This window comes from Micromys minutus (genome assembly GCF_963924665.1).
Source record: "Micromys minutus genome assembly, chromosome: 9".
Lineage (NCBI taxonomy): Eukaryota > Metazoa > Chordata > Mammalia > Rodentia > Muridae > Micromys > Micromys minutus.
The window spans coordinates 4,826,982-4,851,760 of NC_137978.1; positions in this window are offsets into that span (position 1 = coordinate 4,826,982).

The window sequence follows — 24,779 nt, forward strand, 5'->3', positions numbered from 1 at the left end:
GACCCTCCCAGCAACTAACTGTATGGTAGCTCACAACTGCCGATAGCTCCCATTCCAGGAGATTTGACTCCTTCACATAGATATACATGGAAGCAGGACACCAGAGCACATGAAATAAAAATCAACATTTCTTTTAAAGCCAGAAACATTTATTTGTAGACAGTATTTAGTCACAGAGTCAGGCTTGGAGTGAGCAGGTTGACGTTGGGATGCCCGTCCACCCTGCCAGCACTGGGCCTCCCACCATAGCCAGCACAGAGTTGCAGCCAAAGCTAATGCTTGTTCCTGCCACACACAAACTTTGAATGCTTTGCCATTTCTAGGACACTGTAAGCCCTGTGAGTAATAGCAAACTAATACTGTGAGAAGCTACCATTCTTAGATTTTATTTCTTTCTGGTCATCTCTCTGGACCTGCTTATGTGTCAAGGCCTCCTGTTGGTATCCTTGTTTGGGTTTTGTCTTGCTTTTGAGACAGAGTCTCATGTAAGTTGGATGAGGGTGTTTTTGAACTGATGATCCTCCTCCTATACCTTCCAAGTCCTGAGATTGCAGGCCTACTGCATCTTATGCCGTTTTATATGGTTTTAGGCAAGCGTTACCAGTTGAGCCACATGCCCAGCTCTTGGCTTGTCTCAGTAAACAGTCCTGTTGCCAGGGTTGGCTTGGAATTCAGGGCAGTCCTGCTTTAGTGCTGGGGTTACTGGTATGAGCCAATACACGTGGCTGATATTTAAAAGTTATGAATAATTTATGTAGATAACCTTGCCCTGAAAGGGGTGACACATAGTCCATATTATCAAGCATAGGCTGTGGGTAGTAACTTCTTTCCAAAGAGTGCAGAATGACCAAGGGGACAGTGACCTTCGCCAGGTACTTGGACAACAGTGGAAATGTGCATTCATCTACTAGGATGTGAGGAAGACAGCCCTTTACTTCTATGATCTATTCTGAAAAGTCAAAAGTCACAACAGCCCAACAAATACAGCATTTGTACCAAATAAACTATGATCATGGGAGCTCACCTGACCAGAAGGGAGATGAGGGGTTCTATCATTCAAATCATTCCTGTACTTTTGTTTTCCACTAGCTTGTGTGGTGAACAATCTTTAAAAGTGGGATTTTTAAAGAAGAAGACAATTTCTAATTCAGTTAGAAAATCCATGTTCATTTTCTGCTGTTGTCTTTGAGAATCTCTGTGATTCCAGTTGATTGATATCAAGGTTTCTTGGTATCCTTTCTTTGAAAATAGTGCCTTGCTTGGGACTGAGACAACTTGGGGTCAATGAGTGGCAGTTGCTCTGAGTGTTGCTGAGGTGAGTGGAGCTGTACCTGAGATGCTCAGGAGTGCTGTTGCCACACATTCACCTCTTCTGTGATCCCCTAGCATTGCTGGGGTATCAGACTGAGGAGCAAGACTTTATGTCTAATAGTTTCAATTTATTCAGCAGCCTTGATACAGTGGCCCTCTAGGGAGGCAGAAGTTCCTAGGTTTAACTGTTAATAAGGTCTGGCTTCTAGAAGGGATGCCTATGAAAAGAGAGGAGTCATTTTGTGGGTTTTATCAATGGATATTTGTTTCTATTTTTATTTTGTTCCTCAAGATATGATTTCACTGTGTATCCCTGGCTGTCCCGGAACTCACTCTGTAGACCAGGCTAGCCTCTAGCTCAGAGATCTGCCTGTCTCGGCCTCCCAAATGCTGGGATTAGAAGCAGGCACCACCACTACAGGGCTGCATCAGTAGATTTTTAATAACAAATTTTAACAGTGGAATACATTTTGTCTAGACATGAGTCCTGCCATCTACCAGTGCCTCATTTTAGTGAAGAAGAAAAGTCTAGAGCTGAGTGCTGTGGCTCAGGTATAATGCTTGCCCAGCATGCTTGCAGCCCTGGGTCTCAGCCACCTGTAGAGTCTCATACCTATTCTAATCTCATTGTTCCAATATAACATGTAACTTTAATGTGTTTTCACCAGTCCTTTGTGTAATCTCTGTCTTGTCTGTCTGTCTCTGGAATATATATTATCCCCATTGAAGCAAGAAGTTAAAGAAGAGGCCTGTCCTTATTTATTTATTATTGGTTTTTTAAGCATAGCCCAGGCTGGCATCAAACTCAGGGAAATCATCCTGCTTTGGATTTCCAAGTGCCTAGCCATTTTATTTCCTTTAATTGACAGTATTATTTGGCCTGCATGAGTCAACATTTGTTTAGCAACTGTGCAATGGACACCCCATGTCACCCTTGCAGTGTAGCAGAGATTTCATGATGAAGCACCTGAGGATGCACAGAGTCCCCAAATCATCCTGCTAGGAAGTGCAAGAGTACAGGTGTGAGTTCAGGAAATACACACACCAAGTATGCATATTTATGCACAAGCACACAGACATAAGTAATAGAAATTAATACAGCACACACACACACACACACACACAGAGGAGTGTCATGTGTTCAAAAGACAACCTTGTAGAGTTAGTTCATGCTTTTCATCTTTGTAGGGGTCCCAGGGATGTACCCCAGTTTGCCAAGGTTGTGAAATACCTGCCTTTACCCCCTGAGCTATTGTGCCAGCCCCCACAAGGCTTTTGAATGTCATAATAGGTATGGTTTAGAAACTAGATCAGGCATGTGTAAAATCACAGACTTCCTACCACACACACACTACCTTCTGTCTACTCCCAGGCTGGCTTTCAACTTGCTGTGTGACCAAGAATGATCTTTCTGCCTGAAGCTTCCTCTCTTGAGTTTAAGGTTTACAGGGATTTGCTGCCACCCCCCAGTTTCTGTTATGCTGGTGATCAAACTCAACGTCTTCAGCAAGTATGCCAACTGAGTACCTTCCCTACCATAGTTATGTTAAAAGTGTTTCCATATTCAGCTGATGGTCACACACACCCCTACTTAGCACTGCAGAGGCAGGGGAATGGGGATCTCTGAGAGAGTTCCAGGATAGCCAGGACAACACAAAGAAACCCTATCTCAGAAAAAAAAAAAGTAAAGTTTTTCCATTTTATTCTCTCTCTAAATCTCCCTCTCTCTCTTCATCTCTTATCCTAACCCTTAACTGACAAACCCACATCAAAAGAACAAAAACAGAAGCAAACCTGAATCTCATGACCCTGGGCTTGATATTTCTTCTTCTTTTTTAATTGGATACATTTTTTTTACATTTCAAATGTTATACTGTTTCCTGTTTCCCCCTCCATAACCCCTCTATTGCCTCCTCCTCCTCCTGCTTCTATGAGGGTACCCCAAACCAACCCTATCCACCTCCCCACCCTGCCCTGATATTTTCCTACACTGGGGTATCAAACCTTGGCAGGACCAAGGGCCTCTCTTCCCATTGAGACCCAACAAGGCCATCCTCTGCTACATATGCAGGTGGAGCTGAAAGACCCCCGAATTGGGGAAGCCCCTCACTCAAGTACGGGGAGAACACAAACCCAAGAACTCACGGAGAGCCTATCTTGATGCAATCAGGCAAGAGGTTTATTAGACCAGAGCTCTGGGGATGACACATATCTCATGCAGGAGATGGAGGAGTCGAACCCGAACTCAAATGGGGAGAAGTATTTATAGGGAAAATCACATAAGCATTTCGCAACAGGCACATAGCAATTTCATTGGTTCATTCAAATTGGCACACTCTGCCTATTTTGGACATGATTTAACTCTAGGCCACTCTATTTTAGGGCACACCGACCTTTGTACTTATTTTTCTCAGGACTGCAGAGCCAGACCTTATCGAGTTCAGATGGTCTGGGGTTGGGTCATTTTTTTGAATATGTTATTTTGTTTTGACCCTTGAGACATACTTGTCCTCAAGGCAGGGTCAGTGGAGCCAACTTAAATTTTAACTCTTTCAGAGCCATGGGTCCGTCCATGTGTACTCTTTAGATAGTGGTTTAGTCCCTGGGAGCTCTGGTTGGTTGGTATTGTTCTTATGGGGTTGCAAAACCCTTCAGCTTCTTCAATCTTTTCTCCAACTTCTCCATTGGGGACACATTTTCAGTTCAGTGGTTGGCTACGAGCATTTGCCTCTGTATTTGGCATGATCTGACAGAGCCTCTCAGGGAACAGCTCCTGTCAGCGTGCACTTCTTGCCATCAGCAATATTGTCTGGGTTTGGTGGCTGTGTATGGGCTGTATCTCCAGGTAGAACAGTCTCTGGATGGTCTTTGCTTCAGTCTCTGCTTCAAACTTTGTCTATGTATTTCCTCCTGTGGATATTTTTGTTCCCCTTTCTAAGAAGGACTGAAGCATCTGCACTTTGGTCTTTCTTATTTTTGGGAATCCGAGCTTTTGTGCTAATATCCACTTATCAGTGAGTGTGCATAACATGTGTGTGGGGATTTGGTTTTTTTCTAGTTTGTTTTGTTTTTTGTTTGTTTGTTTGTTTTTGTGATTGGGTTACCTCACTCAGGATGATATTTTCTAGGTCCATCCATTTGCATAAGAATTTCATGAAGTCGTATTTAATAGCTGAGTAGTACTCCACTGTAAATGTACAAATTTTTCTGTATCCATTCCTCTGTTGAAGGACATCTGGGTTTTTTCCAGCTTCTGACTATTATAAATAAGGCTGCTATGAACACAGTGGACCATGCGTCTTTATTATATGTTGAAGCATCTTTTGGGTGTATGCTCAAGAGTAGTATAGCTGGGTCCTCAGGTAGTACTATGTCCAATTTTCTGAGGAATCACCAGACTGATTTCCAGAGTGGTTGTACCAGATTGCAGTCCCACCAACAATGGAGGAGTGTTCCTCTTTCTCCACATCCTTGTCAGCATCTGCTGTCACCTGAGTGTTTGATCTTAGCCATTCTGACTGGTATGAGGTGGAATCTCAGAGCTGTTTTGATTTGCATTTCCCTGATGACTAAGGATGTCAAACATTTCTTTAGGTGCTTCTCAGCCATTTGGTATTCTTCAGTTGAGAATTCTTTGTTTAGCTCTGTACCCCATTTATTTTACTCAATTATTTGATTCTCTGGAGTCTGACTTCTTGAGTTCTCTGTATATATTGGATATTAGACCCTATCAGATGTAGAAGGGCAGAGATCCTTTCCCATTCTGTTTGTTGCCATTTTGTCCTAATGACAGTGTTCTTTGCATTAGAGAAGCTTTGCAATTTTATGAGGTCTCATTCTATTCTGTTCAGGAAATTTTCTTCTTCAGTTTTTTTCTTCAGAGACTTGAAATTCTTGTCATACAGATATTTCACTTGCTTGGTTAGAGTCACACAAAGTATTTTATATTATTTCTGGCAAGTTCCAGGACAGCCACAACTGCACAGAGAAACTCTGTCTTAAAAAAAAGAAAGAGGAGAAGGAAGAAGAAGAAGAAATAGAAATAGAAGAAATGAGGAACCCAGCAAAGTTTGAGACCTAGCAAGGTGAAGCATTTTGTTCTTGATGCCCCTGTAGTCATTTTGAAGTATAAGGTGGTTACAGTTACTGGTAGAAGTTGCTGATTATTCAGTGCCCCCCCCCCAAATAAAAAGCAAAAAATGTCAGAAAAAGGACACTGTGGCCATTTGGATCCTCCAGTTCTAAACATGACCCCTCATCTTGGGGATGGCTGGTAGACAGACAGCAGTCACCACCCCAAGCCTTCTGTTTCTCTAATTCTGATTACAGAAAGAGCTGGCAGGTTCAGTGTCTGCTCTCCCCCGTGGTGTGCGGAGACCAGGCTGTGAAGCTGCCCACATGGGAGAGTCTAACAAAGAACACGTTCAGATGCCCAGGTCAGGGCTCAGGATGCCAAACTGCCTAGGAAAATGCTGCCCAGGTTCAGGTGATTGACTGGGAGGCTTTACTAGGCTAGGTGCACAGTGCAAATCTTTTCCTATGCGTTCTGGCAAAATCCTCAGACTTGCCAACCCATATGCCTTTGTTTGTGTCCTTAGGAATTCAGATGACCCTAGCCAGTCAGTGAGGCTGAGGGCTGGCTAGAGTGTTTAGCTGAATACTTCCTCTTATTTTCCTGGTTCATGCTCATAAAAAGTGACCTTAGCCTAAGTCCTAATAGCACATGATTGAGGAATGTGTTCTCCTGGGAAATACTGCCTTATTTTTCATCCAGATTCAAGTTCAGATGAGTTTGGTTAGTAATGAAAGCTAGCATACATGCTGTGCGGATAGTGTTTTTATATGTCTGTATCTATATCTATGTATCTGTATGTTTATCTATGGCTTTTTTTTTTTTTTTTTTTTTTTTTTTTTTAGTTTGTTTTTTAACCTAGGGGATGCATTGAGGGCTTCAAGATGATGTTACCAGCTTAGCCCTGAGCTACATCCTCTCAAGAAGCTGAGATTACAAGTGTGTATCTGGGAACATAGGCATATGCCACAGTGCCCAGCTACATATATCATTCCTGGATGTCACAAAAGCCATAGTCAAAGAAGTGTGTCACTAACTTGACTCAATTCAAGCCTTGGGTTTTGAATTTTCAAATTACTGCCAGTTCTTATCAGCAGGGGAGTGACAGCCAGGACTGTCACTGTGCAGCACTGGTCGTTATGCAAACTACTAGTGACCCTTGAGGACACTGTCTCCTTGTTCTCTGCTCTCCCGCCACACATGTTAGGGCCATTATGACGATGAGAGCATTTACCAGCCCAGACATTTCCCATACATTGCTTATTTAGCTTCTGCACTGTTTTCAGAGATGCTGGTTCTATTCTGTACGAGTGAGTAAAGTTGTGTTTGTCTGATTCCGAATCCTAGGTGTGATGGGCTTCTATTTTCCTTCTTCCTGGGCCTCACGATTTTTTTCCTCAGTCCTCTCTCTTCTTCCCCTTCTTTCTCCTTCTTTCTTTGCCTCCTCTACATTTTTCAGCTCAAAAAAAATTGAATTTCCTTGTTTGGAGAGATGGCTCAACAGTTGAGAACACTGGCTGCTCTTCCAGAGGTCCTAGGTTGGATTCCCAGCACCCACATGGCCGTAACAGCTCTCTGTAACTCCAGTTCCAGGGGATCCGACTCCCTCTCAGTGACATGCAGGCAGATGAAACACCAGTGCACATGAAAATAAATTCACATTTAAATTAAATTTTATTAACATTGTGTGCATGTATGATGTTGGGAGAGGGAGTGAGCTACATAGGTCACAGACAGCTCTGTGGAGTCAGTTCCCTCCTACGTAAGTGAGAGTTCAGGAGATTAAATTCAGGTCACCAGATTTGAGTGACAAATGCCCTATCACCGGTTCACCTCCCTTTTTTTGAGACAGAATCACTGTTGTAGGCTAGCTTCAAAGTCAACGTGTGATTGAGGGTTAAACTCTAGCTCTGCTAACCTTGTCTTCCTACTTGAGCCAAGCTAGGATTGAAGATCATCTTAAAACTCCAGCTCTGCTCAGTTTGCTTACCCACTCCACCCAAACTAGAAGTTTACTCACAGCCAAGCTTCCTCATGAGTCTGATAAGCTTTAAAATAAACAGGATGTGAAACAAATGAGCTCACTCAGGGTTTTTGCAGGGGAAAAGACAAACCTAAGGGACTGAGGGAAAGATAGATCCTAGATGATGTGCAACATTGCATGTTCCTGATTATTCCCGAAAGAGGGGAAGGGCCATGTGTCCACCATTATGAATGTCCCCTGCATTCAGTGCACCTGCCGTGCAAGGCTGATGCCCAGCTTTGCAAGATCTTAAAGCAAACTGCTGAGCCTTTTCTAAATCTCCAGTGTTCTTATAAAGCAAGGCTCATCGCTTCTCACATTTCTGCTTCTCTTCTTGCCCTCACTCACCTTCAGTTGAATGGTAGCCTCACTGTATGGTCCAGGCTGGCCAGGAACTCGAAATCTGCATGGTTTAGCCCCCTAAGTGCACTGCCATGCCTGGCTCCTTGTGACAATATAAGGGTTCTGGGTCCGATCCCTAGTAGAGGAAAATGCAAGGTGGCCCATTATTGTAATGCCAAGACACAGGGGGCAGAGGAAGGAAAATCAGGCATTGGAAGGAAGATCAGCCATGGCTATACAGAGGGGGCCTGGGCTACATTCCACCATTCTTTAAAAACAAAACCCAAAAAGGATTGACCCAGAGGGTAAATTCAGGTTCCTTTCTAAGTAACCCATTCTTTGCCAGGTATTTCTCTGACCAAAGGACCCTGCTCATATACAAAGCTCAAAATTAAACACCACAGGAGAAAATAATATGGTCAAGGAAAAGGCAAATGAGCTGAACAGACATTGCCCAACGGTCAGTGCATGCAAAAAGAAATGCTCAACATTCTTTGCCATCACAAAAATGCAGATCAAAACCCTTGAGATTGCACTCACCCTACTCAGAATGGCCATCATGAGGAAGAGGGGTGGGAAGCCGTCTTAGTTTGGGTTTCTTTGTGGTGAAGAGACATGATGACTATGAGAACTCCTATAAGGGACAACATTTAATTGGAGCTGCTTTATAGTGTCAGAGGCTTAGTCCCTTATCATGGCAAGAAGCATGTGTGCAGGCAGACATGGTGCTGGAGGTGCAGAGAGTTGTACACCTTGATTTGCAGGCAACAGAAGACTGCCACACTGGATGTAGTTTGAGCATAGGAGACCTCAAAACTCACCCCCACAGTGACACGCTTTCTCCAACAAGGCCACAACCACACCTTCTAGTAATGCCACACTCCCTATGGGCCAAGCTTTCAGACACATGAGTCTATGGGGCCACACCTACTCAAACCAGCACAGAAGGGAACAGGGTGTTCTATACTGTTGGTGGAAATGTGAGTCAGTACTGTCACTGTGGAAATCAGTCTGGAAGATACCTCTAAAATCAAAAATAGAGCCAGGTATAGTGACACACACTTGGAATTCTAGTACTCCAAAGTTCAGAAAGGAAAGTCATGATTGTAAGACTAGCTTGGGTTATATTATGAGCCTTTGTCAAACAAAAACAACCACTACCTTCACCCTAACCCCAACCAACCAAACAACAACATCAAAACATCAACAAAACAAAACAAAAAGACAGGGCATCATAGCACATGCCTTTAAATCCAGCATGCAGGAGGCAGAGGCAGAGGCAGAGGCAGGTAGATGTTTGTGAGTTTGAGGCCACCCTTCGTTTACAGTGTTAGTTCTGGGTCAGCCAGGGCTATATAATTGTGGATTGTAGTGTAGGCTTGTTAACCTAGTTATTCAAAGGGCAAATCAGAAGATCACAAATCCAAGGCAGCTTGGACAACCTAGAGACCTCCTACTTCAAAAGAAAAAGTTAAAAAAAGGACAAAAACAAAACAAAACAAATTAAAAAAGCCAAAAAAAACAAAAAAACAAAAACAAAAACAAAGCAGACTTCGGAGATGCTCAGTGGGTAAAATGTTTGCTGCACAAACATGAGGGTCTGAGTTCAGATCTCACCACTCACAGAAACGACTTCTACCTTCTGCTGACTTATGTTCGATAGAAGAAGCTGACACTGGATTTGAGGGTTGGTCCTTGTGGGTTGGGTTGGCTTTAGTCTAGTTCACCTTCTTGGAAGCCAATCATTAGCACTGCCCAGAGAGCTTCTGTGGGCTGTAGCTGTTTAGTCACGTCTGCTGGGGTCCGCTCTTTGGGCTTAAGTCCATTCTTTTTTTTTCTTTTCCTTTTTCTCGCTCTCCTTCGCCAGCTCTGTATACTCTGTACTCCATTGCTCTGGTTTGTTTTCTGTTGTGCTGACCACCGTGACCATTTCCTGAAGAGGAAATGGTTTCTTTCAGTTCCCAGGTCATGACTGAGAAAAGTCCAGACAGGAAGCTGGGGGCAGGAACTGAAGCAAAAACCACGGAGGAACGCTGCTTACTGACTTGTACCTAGGCTAGTGCTCAACAGCCTTTCTCACACAGCCAAGGCCCATTGGTACCACCCACAGTGGGTTGGCATTCTTGCCGCAATTACCAATCAGGAAAATACCCCACAGACACACTCATAGTTAGATGGAGCTAATTTCCTCAACTAATGTTTCCTCTTCCCCAGGAGTGTCAAGCTGACAGCTGATGTAGACTGTGAAGTTAGATCACATTAACGTTTCCTCATTAGGTTTTCATGTACACCTAATTTGGGGCCAAGGATCTCAAGGATAAATAGGAAGTCTGTAGAAGTTATTCAAGCTCAGCTTCCATGTGATCTTCTTGCTTCCTACTTCCAGTTGTATGGCGAATGCTTAAGGAACAGCATCACAATTGCAAAGACCCGATTTGGTCATGCTGCCTGTGGTTGGGGTGTGCCAGCTTCAGAGTGCATTAACTTAGCTTCCACATTTCGAGTACAGAAGTGATTTAGGAACTGTGACCAGGACACCCACCAAATCACATTACTGCTCTTTGCACTTCCTGGCACCTGGTGCTCACAAAGCATTTTTATTCCCATCATCCCACCTGTTCAAGAAGAGTTCACTTCCTTGTTCTGTGTGCTGGGAATCCAAATCTCAGGCTGCAAACCTGGAGGCTAAGAGTCAGAGTTTGGATGGACCCTCTGGAGTTGAGTCCTGCCTGGGCACTTAACTGTTCCTCTCCCTCACTCTTCCCCGGTATGGGATACCCTTGCTGTCAGCCATATGGCCACAGACTCCACCAGTCCAGAAAGCATGGAGAAGAACTGCTTGGTTTTTCAGGTCATCTAATCACCCTGACTTTTTTGTTGAGACAGGGTCTCAAAACATAACCTTGGCAAGCCTGGAACTCCCAGCGATCCACCTGCCTCTGTCTCCCTAGTGCTGCTGGGATTAAAGGCACCAGGCCTGGCAAACCCTCATCTCTTAAGAAAAAGAAAAATAACTTCTTGTAATGAAAAATATTTTATAGGGTGCTATGAAAGGTAGAGCCCACCTGAAATCCCAGCACTTGGGAGCCTCAGCCTTAGCCTGATGTGCATAGTAAGACTTTGTGTCAAAAATACTGTTATGTCAATAGAACGATCTGATACAGGGTATTTTAGAATTGGCTTTTGCTCTTATAGCAAAATTCTCTTGAGATTTGTCCAAAGTGTGGTATAGCTTTATTTTGTTACTGTCAGTTTTTTATTTAAAGCCTATACATTCAAATATTCACTTTTTAAACATTTATGTTGACTGTTTCAGTAATTAAAATCTATAGTCAATGATCACAGAGGGCGCCTAGGCCATTTCTAAGTCAGGACACCCTTAGAGTATCTGGAACCCTGTCTCTTCAACTTTAGAATAGGTCGGGTAACCAGATCTTTGTAACGTATCATTATATTCCGGCCATTCATGGGGCCTCACTGTTAATGCTAGGCCCGGAGTGTGTTTCTTGTCTCCTTATTTTCTCCCTCTGGCTGGGGATGGGATCCAGAGCCTCACGTGTTTTAGGCAAGTGTTCTGCAGCTAAGTTGCCTCTCCAGCCATATACAATGTCCCAGATACAGAGAAACTTAAAGCCCCAGTGCTTGGGTGAAGGGAAGAAACAGCAGATCCAGGGCTGAAGTTAAGGGTTCTGCCTGCTACCCTTGCAGAGGACTGAAGTTCAGGTCTAGGCTCCCAGCCCCCAGCCCCCAGCTCCAGCCTCCAGCCCCAGCTCCTGGATAATCTGACACCCTCTTTTGGCCTCTACAGGTATTTGCACGTATTTGCACATAGACATAAATAAAAGTAAAATGATCTTTAAAAAACATTAGGTTGGCCTCGTGTGGGAGTACCTGTCAGTCGCACTGTCCCACAGACACTGGCTTGCTGACTCCATGTGGAGAGTGTGTAGTGTGCCCAGCCAGACTTCACAGTGAAGACTTGTGGCTCCTTAGACCTCCTCCTTGGCCGATCCATGACAGTCATCTCAAACCAGGCTTGCTTAGGGAGGTGCTGTCCATGTCACATAGATGTCTGGCTAAAATCCCACATAGGACAGAGGGTAGCTGATAGATGTGTATTGGGAATAGAGTTCAGTCCTTTGTAGGCCAAGAGCAGGAATTAATCTATTCAATATGGTACGGAATGAAAAAGCTATGTTCAGTTAAAGTTCTCAGAAGGGGACTTGATTTGACAGGAATTTGGAGCTTAATGGACCCCATTGGAGACAACTGTTTGACAAGGTTGTTCTAAGGAGCAAAATTAATAACTAAGAAAATGTTTGGCCAACTATGAGTCCTATATAAAACACTAGCATTTCACAAAAGTCACCTGATTTACCATGAAGTCAGTCCTCACTAAGTAGCTTTTTGGATAAATGCCATTAGGAAAGAGTACTTCTGATATGTGTATGTGGAGATTTTAAATGAGAGGTCAGTTTTCCATAACTAGAGAGGCTATATATATGTATGAATAGTGTGTGTGTGTGTGAGTGTGTGATTATGTATCTGTGTGTATGAATGTGTGAGTGTATGTGTATCTGAATGTGTGAGTATATGAGTGTGTGAATGTAAATGTATGTGTGTATATGAATGTGTATGTGTGTCTGACGTGTAAATGTATGTATGTGAATGTGTATCTGTAAATATGTAAACATATTTGTGTGTGTCTGAATGTATAAATGTATGTGTGTGTCTGTCTAAATGTGTAAATGTGTGTGTCTGAATGTGTAAATATATATGTGTATGTGTGTGTGTCTGACTGTGAGTATGTGTGTGAATATATAAATGTGTGTGTGTATGTGAGTGTGTGTATGTAGTTTCCTGGTTATTGTGAAATTCTGTTGAAAGAACAGATTTAGTCCCTGACCTCTGTTTGGCCAAGGGTTACAAATAGCCATCAATCAGGAAGAGATGGTCACCAAGCATATCCGGGGTTCTAGATACATCCAGAAACAAACATCAATTAAGAATAGCTTAAATGTTGCTGGCTTGGTCCTCAGACTCCACATCTGAGACACACAAGAACTAGCCATTGTCTTTGGGTCTTACAGTTTTCCCATCTCTGGTTACTTTTTGTTGTCATTTTGGATTTATTTATTTTATTCTATGTGCCTGCATGTTTTTATGTGCACATGAGTGCCCGGTACCTGCAAAGGTCAGAGGAGATGGTTGGATCCCTTGGGAGTAGAGTTATAAATGGTTGCTAGAGTTATAAATGGTTGCCAGCTGAGATGCCACTCTTAGCCAAAGAGATCTAGTGGCTGAAAAGAGAAAGAAGGCCAGGAGCAGATTTCTCCAGCGTCTCTAGGAGGAACTGCTCTGCACACACTTTGATTTCTTCCCTTTGAAGCCTATTCCAGCCTCTGACCTCTAGAAATGCAGTAATATATACTTACATTCTGAGATACTGTAATATAATAAATTATAAACATATAAGGCACCAAGTGGGCAGTAGTGCATTAAACTGTTAAGACTCAGGTGGAGTCGTCAGTCCCCATCATAGGGATGAGAGAAAGACACAAAAGGAAGCCTGACTCACATGAGTGCCTGAATGCAAACTGCCAGGACTGCAGTCTTGCCCAGAGGCCATCACAGAAAACAATCCTGCAGGGAAATCTGCCCAACAATTGCTTGTCCAACTTGAACCCAAGGGGACTGGCACTACCCTTGTTGTTGCTTGTAGCCAGGGCTAACTGAGGTAAAGCAGTTGATGGAAACCTCCTTTACTTCAAGCAGGGTCCTCTGGCCTCAGCCTTTTTAATCAACCGCACAGCTTACTGCAGGTATGTGTTCCCATTGCAGTACTGTGCAAGGTTCAATAGTAAACATTGGAGAGTCTCCCTGTTTGCTGTTTAGGTTTTGAAAATTTGAAGCAGCTACTGGAATTTAATACAATGGTGAAGCCAAGAGGAGGAAGTGGAGGAGGAAAAAGAAAGAAGAAAAAGGGGGAAGAGAAGAGGAAGAGAAAGAGAGGAGAGGAGAGGAAGGGGGAGGAGAGGGGAGGGGGACAGACTACCATAAATAAACCCAAGAAGGAGCTGCCCCTGCTAGAGAAGCACAGTGTCCAAAAAGACCATCATGCTGTCACCCTGGAGCAAACGTTCACACAGCAGGTACCTGTGATCCCGGCACCTGGAGATAGAAGAAGGATTGCAAACTGAAGGTCAGGTGGGCTACAAAATGAAACAAAGAAGAGAAAGAGGGAGAGAGCGGGAGAGTGAGAAAGTGGAAGAGAGAAAGGGAGGGCAGGAGGGAGGAAGGAGAGATGCCATTAAGGTCAGAATTAGAAAATAGTAGGCCCTGGGTGTGAGACGCTCTCTTTAATGTTCTCTGTAAGATAGATTGCTGACTGCAAATGAGCTCAGTCGGTTTCCTGACCCAGAGTCATTGTGAGGATTTAAAAAGCACACGCTGTGCACCTCACATACAGCCCAATATATTTTAGCACCACGAGCAAACAGCATCTGCTCAGTCTGGAGCATTGTAAAATGCTTCAGAACACTGAACTGCAAAGATGTAGACTTACATTTAATTCAGTAGTTAAGACTGCATACAGAGGACCTCAATTCAGTTCCCTGCATCTATGTTGGGTAGCTCACAGCCAATAAAGTTCCTCATCCATCTACCCACACCCAGGCCTAGCCCCCACACAGGCCCAGGCCCATGCCCATGCTTGCGCCCATGACTACTTATACCCAGACACATAGTTAAAAACAAAAATAAGACAAGGGCGGTGCAAATGGGACATCTATATCATATTTCCTCGACCAAGGCTCAGGACCATCATGGAAGAGGGGTGGAAAATTCCAAGAGTCAGAGGTCAGGGAGAACTGGAGAAATTTCTTCTTGACATTGCAGGACCACCCCACACATGACCTCACTGCAGCTGTAGTTGCCTGCAGAAGATAAGCACAGGATCAAGCCAGTCAGCACTCCAGCATGGACAGATGCTACCCCTGGGTGATAGCTTGGCAGTTGATAGTTTCCAAGAGAAGGACAATTTTCTTTAAGTGTGTGGTCCATGGTAGGCCCACTATACTTCAGTGGATGGACCCACATACATAACGATATGGGAAGCACAGATTGGGAACAGGGGACTATAGAAATAAGAAGAGGTCAGAAAGGTTGGGAAGGGTAGAGGATGGGAATGGATGGACCGAGGAGAAGTTCGGGGAACAGTGTTGGGGCAGTGAGTGTAATCAAAATGCATTGTGTGCATTTTTAAAATTCTCAAAAGATTAATAACAATATTATATTTAAAATGATTGGAAAGAGTCAGGAATGGTGATGCATGCCTTTAATCCCAGCCCCCAGAAGGCGGAGACAGAGAGATCTCTGAGAGTAATAATAAAACAAGAGTGATAAGGGGCCTCTGTTCTCCACATTGCCCCCATCTTATACAGGGCTATGGGAGGTGGTGGCATAATTAGACAGAACCAGTCCCAGAAGGCTAAACAACTAAAAACAGGAATATTTCAGGGCTTGGACAGTTTTGACATAAGGTTAGTTCTTTGGGAATTTTCAACATCAGCCCAACACAAACTGAGAGATTTATTTTGAGGATCAAGAATCTCAAAATAGCTGTGAAAGATCCATTACTTAAGCTTTGGCCTTCTGAGCACAGTGCCCAGTAGCATAGGCAGCGCATGTAGCCAGCCAGCCAAGGAACCCTGCTCCGGAGGTGGGAGAGAGGGAGAGGGCGGTGTGATGGTTTGAATATGCTTGGTCCAGAGAGTGGCACTATTAGGAGGTATGACCTTGTTGGTGAAAGCATGTCATTGTGGTGTGGGATTTAAGTCCCTCGTCCTAGCTCCCTGGAATCATTCTTCTGACAGCCTTCAGATGAAGATGTAGAACTCTCAGCTCTGCCTGCACCATGCCTGCCTAGATGCTGCCATGCTCACACCGTTATTTATTTATTTATTTATTTATTTATTTATTTATTTGGATACTCTCTGTATTTACATTTCAAATGTTATCCCCTTCCCTCCCCACTCAACTTGGCTCCATGAAGGTGCACCCTCTCCCAACCACCCTCTGCACCCCAGTGCCTTGATATTCCCCTATATTGGGAAAACATGCCCTCACTGGACCAAAGGCCACATTGATGCCAGACATTGCTATCATCTGCTACATATTGGTCTCTCCATGTGTGCTCAATGGCAGAGCCTATGAGGAGACATCCATGTCTGGCTCCTGGCATTGGCAATAGTGCTTGGGTTTGGTGGCTGCATATAGAGTGGATCACCTGGTGAGGCAGTCTCTGAATGGTACTTCTTCACTGGGGATTTTCTTTAATCCCTGTCCCTCTATTTGACCTTGTGTTTCCTCCCGTGCGTGTTTTGTTCTCCCTTCTAAGAAGGACTGAGGCATCCACATTCCGGCCTTCCTTCTTTTTGAGCTTCTTAAGGTCTGTTAATTGTTTCTTGGGTATTTAGAGCTTTCTGGGGGCTAGTATCTGCTTATCAGTAAGTGCATACTATGTGTATTCTTTTGTGAATGGATTACCTCACTCAAGATGATAGTTTCTAGTTCCATTCATTTGCCTAGGAATTTCATAAAGTCATTGTTTTTAATAGCTGAGTAGTACTCAATTGTGTAAATGTAACACAATTTCTGTATCCATTCCTCTGTTGAAGAACATCTGGGTTCTTTCCAGCTTCTGGCTATTATAAATAAGGCTGCTATGAGCATGGTGGAGCATGTGTCCTTGCTATATGTTGGAGTTTCTTTGGGGTATATGCCCAGGAGTGGTATAGCTGGTTTCTCAGGTAGAATTATGTCCAATTTTCTGAGGAACCACCAGACTAATTTCCAGAGTGGTTGTACCAACTGACAATCCCACTAACAGTGGAGGAGTGTTTCTCTTTCTCCACATCCTCACCAGCATCTGCTGTCACCTAAGTTTTTTTTTTACTATAGCCATTCTAACTGGTGTGAGGTAGAATCTTGGGGTTATTTTGATTTGCATTTTCCTGATGACTAGGGCTGTTGAGCATTTCTTTAGGTGCTTCTCAGCCACTTGGTATTCCTCAGTTGAGAATTCTTTGTTTAGCTCTGTACCCTATTTTTAATAGGATTATATGATTCTCTGGAGTCTAACTTCTTGAGTTCTTTGTATGTATATATTGGAAAGTAGCCCTCTATCTGATGTAGGATTGGAAAAGATTCTTAATTCTTGATCTTACAGCATAAGCCATTGGAGTTCACTTCAGGAAAATTTCTACTCTGCCTATGTGTTCTAAGCTTTTCCGCACTTTCTCTTCAAATAGTTTCAGTGTACCTGGCTTTATATGAAGGTCTTTGATCCACTTGCACTTGAGCTTTGTAAGGAGATAAGAATGGATCAATTTGCATTCTTCTGCATGCTAACTGCCAGTTGAACCAACACCATTTGTTGAAGAGGCTGTCCTTTTTCTATTGAATATTTTCAGCTTCTTTGTCAAAGATCAAGTGACCACGGGTATGTGGGTTCATTTCTGGGTCCTCATTTCTGTTCCATGATCTACCTGCCTATCTCTGTACCAATACCATGCGGTTTTTAACACAATTGCTTTGTAATATAGCTTTAGGTCAGGGATGATGATTCCCTGCAGAAGTTTTCTTGTTGTGGAGAATAGATTTCAATATTCTAGGTATTTTTTTTTATTCCAGATGAATTTGCAAATTACTTTTCAATTCTATGAAGAATTGAGTTGGAATTGTGATGGGGATTGCATTGAGTCTGTAGATTGCTTTTGGTAAGATGGCCATTTTTACAATGTTGATCAGCCAATCCATGAGCATGGGAGATCTTTCCATTTTCTGAGATCTTCCTCGATTTCCTTCTTTAGAGGTTTGAAGTTCTTGTCATACAGGTCCTTCACTTGCTTAATTAGAGTCACACCAAGGTATTTTATATTTTTTGTGACTATTGGGAAGGGTATCTTTTCCCTAATTTCTTTCTCCACATGTTTGTCCTTGAGTAGAGGAAATCTACTGATTTGTTTGAGGTAATTTTATATCCAGCCACTTTGCTGAACTTGTTTATCAGCTGTAGAAGTTCTCTGGTGGAATTTTTGGGGTCACTTATGTACACTATCATGTCATCTGCAAACAGTGATGTTTTTACTTCTTCCTTTCCAATTTGTATCCCTTTGATTTTTTTTTTTTTGTTTGTTTGTTTTGGTCTAATTGCTCCAGCCAGGACTTCCAGTACTATGTTGAATAGGTAGGGGGAGAGTGGGCAGCCTTGTCAAGTCCCTGATTTTAGTGGGATTGCTTCAAGTTTCCCACAGTTAAGTTTGATGTTGGATGTTGGTTTGCTGTATATTGCTTTTATTATGTTTAGGTATGGGCCTTGGATTCCTGTTCTTTCCAAGACTTTTAACTTGAAGGGGTGTTAAATTTTGTCAAATGCTTTCTCAGCATCTAGTGAGATGACCATGTGGTTTTTTTTTTCTTTGAGTTTGTTTATATGGTGGATTACATTGATGGATTTCCATATATTAAACCATACCTGTATCCCAGGAATGAAGCCTACTTGATCATGGTGAATGATTGTTTTGATGTGTTCTTGGATTCACTTTGCAAGGATTTTGTTGAGTATTTTTTCATCAATGTTCATAAGTGAGATTGGTCTGAAGTTCTCTTTCCTTGTAGAGTCTTTGTGTGATTTAGGAACGAGGGTTATTGTAGCCTAAAAAAAATGAGTTAGGTACTGTTCCATCCGATTCTATTTTGTAGAATAGTTTGGAGAGTATTGTTATTAGGTTGTCAATAAATGTCTGATGAAATTCTGCACTGAACCCATCTGGACCTGGGCTTTTTTTAGTTGGGAGGCTTTTGATGACTGCTTCTATTTTTTTAGGTGTTATGGGATTATTGAGATGGTTTACCTGGTCTTCATTTAACTTTAGTATCTGGTATCTGTCTAGGAATTCATCCATTTCTTCGAGATTTACCAGCTTTGTTGAGTATAGGCTTTTATAGTAGGATCTGATGATATCTTGAATTTCCTCAGTTTCAGGTATTATGACTCCACTTTCATTTCTGATTTTGTTAATTTGGATACTCTCTCTTTGCCCTCTAGTTAGTCTGGCTAAGGGTTTATCAATCTTGTTAATTTTCTCAAAGAACCAGCTCTTGGTTTTGTTGATTCTTTGAATGGTTCTTTTTGTTTCTATTTGGTCTATTTCTGCCCTAAGTTTGATTATTTCTTGCCAACTACTCCTCTTGCGTGTATCTGCTTCCTTTTGTTTTAGAGCTTTCAACTGTGCTGTCAAGTTGCTATTGTATGCTCTCTCTAGTTTCTTTTTGGAAGCACTCAGAGCTATGGATTTTCCTGTCAGTACTGCTTTTATTACATCCCATAGGTTTGGGTATGTAGTGTTTTCATTTTCATTGAATTCTAGAAATTCCTTAATTTCTTTCTTTATTTCCCCTTTGACCCTGCTATCGTTTAATAGAGCATTGTTTAGTTTCCATGTGTATATGGGCTTTTTGTTGTCTTTGTTGTTATTAAAGACCAGCCTTAGACCATGGTGATCTGAAAGGATGCATTTCAATCTTCTTATATCTATTCAAACTCGTTTTGTGACCAATTATGTGGCCAGTTTTCGAGAAGGTGCCATGAAGTGCTGAGAAGAAGGTGTATTTTTTTTTAGGATGATATGTTCTGTAGATGTCTATTCATTCCAGTTGGTTCATAACCTCTGCTAGTTTTACTGTGTCCTTGTTCAGTTTCTGTTTCCATGATCTGTCCATTGGTGAGAGTGGGGTATTAAAGTCTCCCGCTATTATTATGTGGGGTGCAATGTATTTTTTGAGCTTTAGTAGGGTGTCTTTTATGAATATGGGTGCTTTTGTATTTGGAGCATATATGGTAAGGATTGAGAGTTCCTCGTGACAAATTTCCCCTGTAATGAGTAAAAAGTGTCCTTCCTTATCTTTTTTGATAACTTTTGGTTGAAAATCTATTTTATTCGATATTAGAATAGCCACTCCAGCTTGCTTTTTGGGGCCATTTGCTTGGAAGTTTTTTTCCCAACCTTTTACTCTGAGATAGTATCTGTCTTTGTCTCTGAGATGAGTTTCCTGTATGCAGCAAAATGTTGGGTTTTGTTGATGTATCCAGTCTGATAGCCTATATTTTTTCATTGGGAAATTGAGTCTATTTATGTTAAGAGATATCAAGGAATAGTGGTTGCTGTTTCCTATTTTTCCTTTTGGAGGTAGAATTGTACCTGTGTGTCTTTCTTCTTTTTGTTTTCTTGCTTAGGAGTTTTCTTGTTTTTCTAGGATGTAGTTTCCCTCATTGTATTGGGTTTTCCACCTATAATTCGTTGTAGTGCTGGGTTTGTGGTCAGATATTGTGTGAATTTTGATTTGTCTTGAAATACCTTCATCTCTCCATCGATGGTGATTGATAGCTTTGCTGGGTATAGCAGCTTGGGCTGGCACCTGTGCTCTCTTAGGGTCTGCATGATGTCTGTCCAGGCTCTTCTAGCTTTCATAGTCTCTGTTGAGAAATCGGGTGTGATTCTGATTGGTCTGCCTTTATATGTTACATTGCCTTTTTCTCTTACTGCTTTTAATATTTTTTCTTTGCTTTGGGCACTTGGCGTTTTGACTATTATGTGTCTGGAGGAATTTCTTTTCTGGTCCAACCTATTTGGAGTTCTGTAGGCTTGTTTTATGCTCATGGTCATTTTATTCTTAAGGGTAGGGAAGTTTTCTTCTACAATTTTGTTGAAGATATTTACTGTGCCTCTTAGTTGATATTCTTTGCCCTCTTCTATTCCTATTATCCTTAGGTTTGGTCTTCTCATTGTGTCTTGGATCTCCTGGACATTTTGGGTTAGAAACTTTTTGGTTTTTGCATCTTCTCTGAGTGTTTTGTCTATGTTTTCAATGTTGTCTTCGGCCCCCGAGATTCTCTCTTCCATCTCTTGTAGTCTATTGGAAATGCTTGCTTCTGTGACTCCTGATTTCTTTTTTAGGTTTTCTTCCTCTAGGGTTGTCTCTTTTAGTGTTTTCTTTATTGTGTCCATTTCCGTTTTAAATTCCTTCTTCCATTTCTTCATCTCTTTGGTTCTGTTTTCTTCTAGTTCTTTGAGTTCTTTGAGTGATTTTCTTGTTTCCTCTTTAAAAGCTTCTACTTCTTTATGCTTTTCCTCCCATTCTTGTTTAAGAATCTCTATGATCATCTTGAGGTATGATTTCAGGTTTGAGTCTTCTTTTTCTGGAGTGTTTGGCATTCTGCTGTTTGGTGTGATGGGAGAGCTGGGTTCTGGTGTTACTAGGTTGTCTTGGTTTCCCTGGGGTACGTTCTTTCTCTTTCCTCTTGCCATCTTGTTGTCTGTTTATTTGTGTTCTTGTCAGTGATTGGTTCTTGCCTCTCCCTTGTACCTGGCCTGTGTCCCTAGATCTCCGAGTGTTCCTGGTGGCAAATGGCATGAGCGCCTGTTCTGCCTGAGTCTTAGTGGCAATGACATGGCTCTCTCTCTGAGCAGGAACAGTGCTCATACCACCATCCATCCCTCCATCCCTCCCTCCCTCCATCCATCTCTCCATCCATCCCTCCATCCATCCCTTCATCCATCCCTCCATTCCTCCATCTATCCCTCCATCCATCCCTCCCTCCATCCCTCCATCCATCCCTCCATCCATCCATTCATCCCTCCATCCATCCCTCCATCCATCCCTCCATCCCTCCATCCATCCATCCCTCCATCCATCCCTCCATCTATCCCTCCCTCCATCCCTCCACCTATCCATCCCTCCATCCATTCCTTTCTCCATCCATCCCTCCCTCCATCTCTCTATTCATCCCTTTATCCCTCCATCCATTCCTCCATCCATTCCTCCATCCATCCCTTCATCCATCCCTCCATCCATCCCTCCATCTATCCCTCCCTCCATCCCTCCCTCCATCCATCCCTCCATCCATCCCTCCATCTATCCCTCCCTCCATCCCTCCCTCCATCCATCCCTCCATCCTTCCCTCCATCCATCCCTCCATCTATCCCTCCCTCTATCCTTCCCTCCATTCATACCTCCATCCATCCATCCATCCATCCATCCATCTCTCCATCCATTCCTCCCTCCATCCTTCACTCCATCCATCCCTCCATCCATCTATCCCTCCCTCCATCCATTCCTCCATCCATTCCTCCATCCATCCCTCCATCCCTCCACCCATCCATCCCTCCATCCATTCCTTTCTCCATCCATCCCTCCCTCCATCTCTCCATTCATCCCTTTATCCCTCCATCCATTCCTCCATCCATTCCTCCATCCATCCCTTCATCCATCCCTCCATCCATCCCTCCATTTATCCCTCCCTCTATCCCTCCCTCCATCCATCCCTCCATCCATCCCTCCATCTATCCCTCCCTCCATCCCTCCCTCCATCCATCCCTCCATCCTTCCCTCCATCCATCCCTCCATCTATCCCTCCCTCCATCCTTCCCTCCATCCATCCCTCCATCCATCCATTCATCCCTCCATCCATCCATCTCTCCATCCATTCCTCCCTCCATCCTTCACTCCATCCATCTCTCCATCCATCCCTCCATCCATCTATTTCTCCCTCCATCCTTCCCTCCATCCATCCCTCCATCCATCCCTCCATCCCTCCACCCATCCATCCCTCCATCCATTCCTTTCTCCATCCATCCCTCCCTCCATCTCTCCATTCATCCCTTTATCCCTCCATCCATTCCTCCATCCATTCCTCCATCCATCCCTTCATCCATCCCTCCATCCATCCCTCCATCTATCCCTCCCTCCATCCCTCCCTCCATCCATCCCTCCATCCATCCCTCCATCTATCCCTCCCTCCATCCCTCCCTCCATCCATCCCTCCATCCTTCCCTCCATCTATCCCTCCATCTATCCCTCCCTCCATCCTTCCCTCTATCCATCCCTCCATCCATCCATCCATCCCTCCATCCATCCATCTCTCCATCCATTCCTCCCTCCATCCTTCACTCCATCCATCCCTCCATCCATCTCTCCCTCCCTCCATCCCTCCCTCCATCCTTCCCTCCATCCATCCCTCCATCCATCCCTCCATCCATCCATCCCTCCATCCATTCCTCCCTCCATCCATCCATCCATCTATCCATCTATCTATCTATCTGTTTTAATTATTTATTTAAAGTCAGCCTCTCACTACATAGAGACTGGCCTGGAATTTGCCATGTAGACTAGGCTGGCCTTGAACTCAGAAACCCATCTATAGCCTCTATTTTAATCCACAGCCCCCGGCCCCTTTCTCTCTTCCTTTTACTAATTATTTAAGACAGTATGAAAAATAATGGGTTTTATTATGAAATTGTTCTAATAAAAATATTTATTAGGAGTGTGTATGTTTGTAAGTGCATCACAGGACACATGTAAAGAGGTCAGAAAACAACTTACAGGAGTTGACTCTTTTCTTCTACCACACTGGTCCTGGGGATTGAACTCAGCAGGTCTAGCTTGGCAGCAAGCACCCTTACCTCCTCAGCTTTATTGTTGGCCCCACATTTTTGCTCTTTTCTCAATCTTTAAGTATATGCATTTAGTTTTTATGACTAGTGTAATTGCTTAAGAACACTTTCTAATGTTTGTATGTTTTCATGACTACCTAACATTCCATTTAGTGGACATAGTGCAGTTTATTACTCCCTAGGTACTTGATGATTCATTTCTCTTCAGTGTTTTGTTATTACAAAGAGCAGTGCCCTAGATTTTTTATTTTTTGCACCCACAGCAGCTCCATTTTATTTTTAAAAAATACTGTTTGCACACACACAAACAAATTTAGAGCTCGATTGCTCACAAATTCTAAAGCTCAAAGGTCACTGGGGTCACTGGGGGGAGGGTGATTGGTAAGTTATGATAGGCAAGCATAGAGGATACAGAAAGAGGGCACCTCAGTGCCCTCCCTGGTCTGACTCTCCCCAGACTGGCAGTCTCCAGCCCCTCCTAGTTTCTTCTCTTTCACAACTTTGGCCCCTGAGAGGCTCCAGTCTGCTTTGGGGCTGGCCACCCAGATCTACACTGGAGAGTTGGGAGACAACGTTGCCTGACCAGAGCTTTTTAATCTTTGGTATCAGACTTGTAACAAGGGCAGGGAATCTGCTCAATGGTGAAACAGGATTACCAAGTGTCTCCTATATTCTAGTCCACACAGCCACATCACCAAGACAGTGCTCCTCTGAACCTCTGTGAGTCTAACACCCAGATCTACTGAATAAGTCAAAAGTTCCTTGTATGTGTTAGATCTTACTGATTTGATTTTCCTTTTATTGTAGACAGACAGACACATGCACACACAATTTACTAATTTAATCATTCTATGTTTACAATTCAGTAGCATTCAGAACAGATCTACTGTTATATAAATGTCCCTCCTGCTCATCTGCAGAATTTTGTCACCCTTCCAAACAGTAGTCTTTCACTTATCATTTTCATAATTCTTTAGATGTAGCCCCTAAGTCCATTGTTTAGAGAAATATGCAGGTGCCCACCTCCCAAAGAAGTGGGGGGAACATGATTGTTTGTCACTCCAAGTATCTACTGAAAATGCCACTTAAAAATCACTATTTCTTTGTTTGTAAATGTGTATGCCTGCATGCTTGGTGCCCACAGAACCAGGAGAGGGCATTGAATTCCTGGGTACTGAAGTTCTATAGATAATTGTAAGCCACCTGATGTGGGTGATGACAACTGAACTCAGGTCCTCTGCAAGAGCAGCAAGCACTTTTAACTAGTGGCACAGAACACTGGTGTGTGTTATTTTATGTGCCCTTGTTCCACCACAGACCTTTTGCTTGTTCAGGTGTAACTGTTTTTCAGTGTTGGCCACGTCAAGCTCTCATGCATACCAGTGTGTGCTTTACCACTGAGCTACATCCTCAGAGGACTGAAGTGTTCAGAGGGAGTCACACTGGCTCAACATTGCCCATCTTACTGAGAGGCTCCGCTCAAGATGGGGTCATCTCATTCCAAGGATGTTCTTCT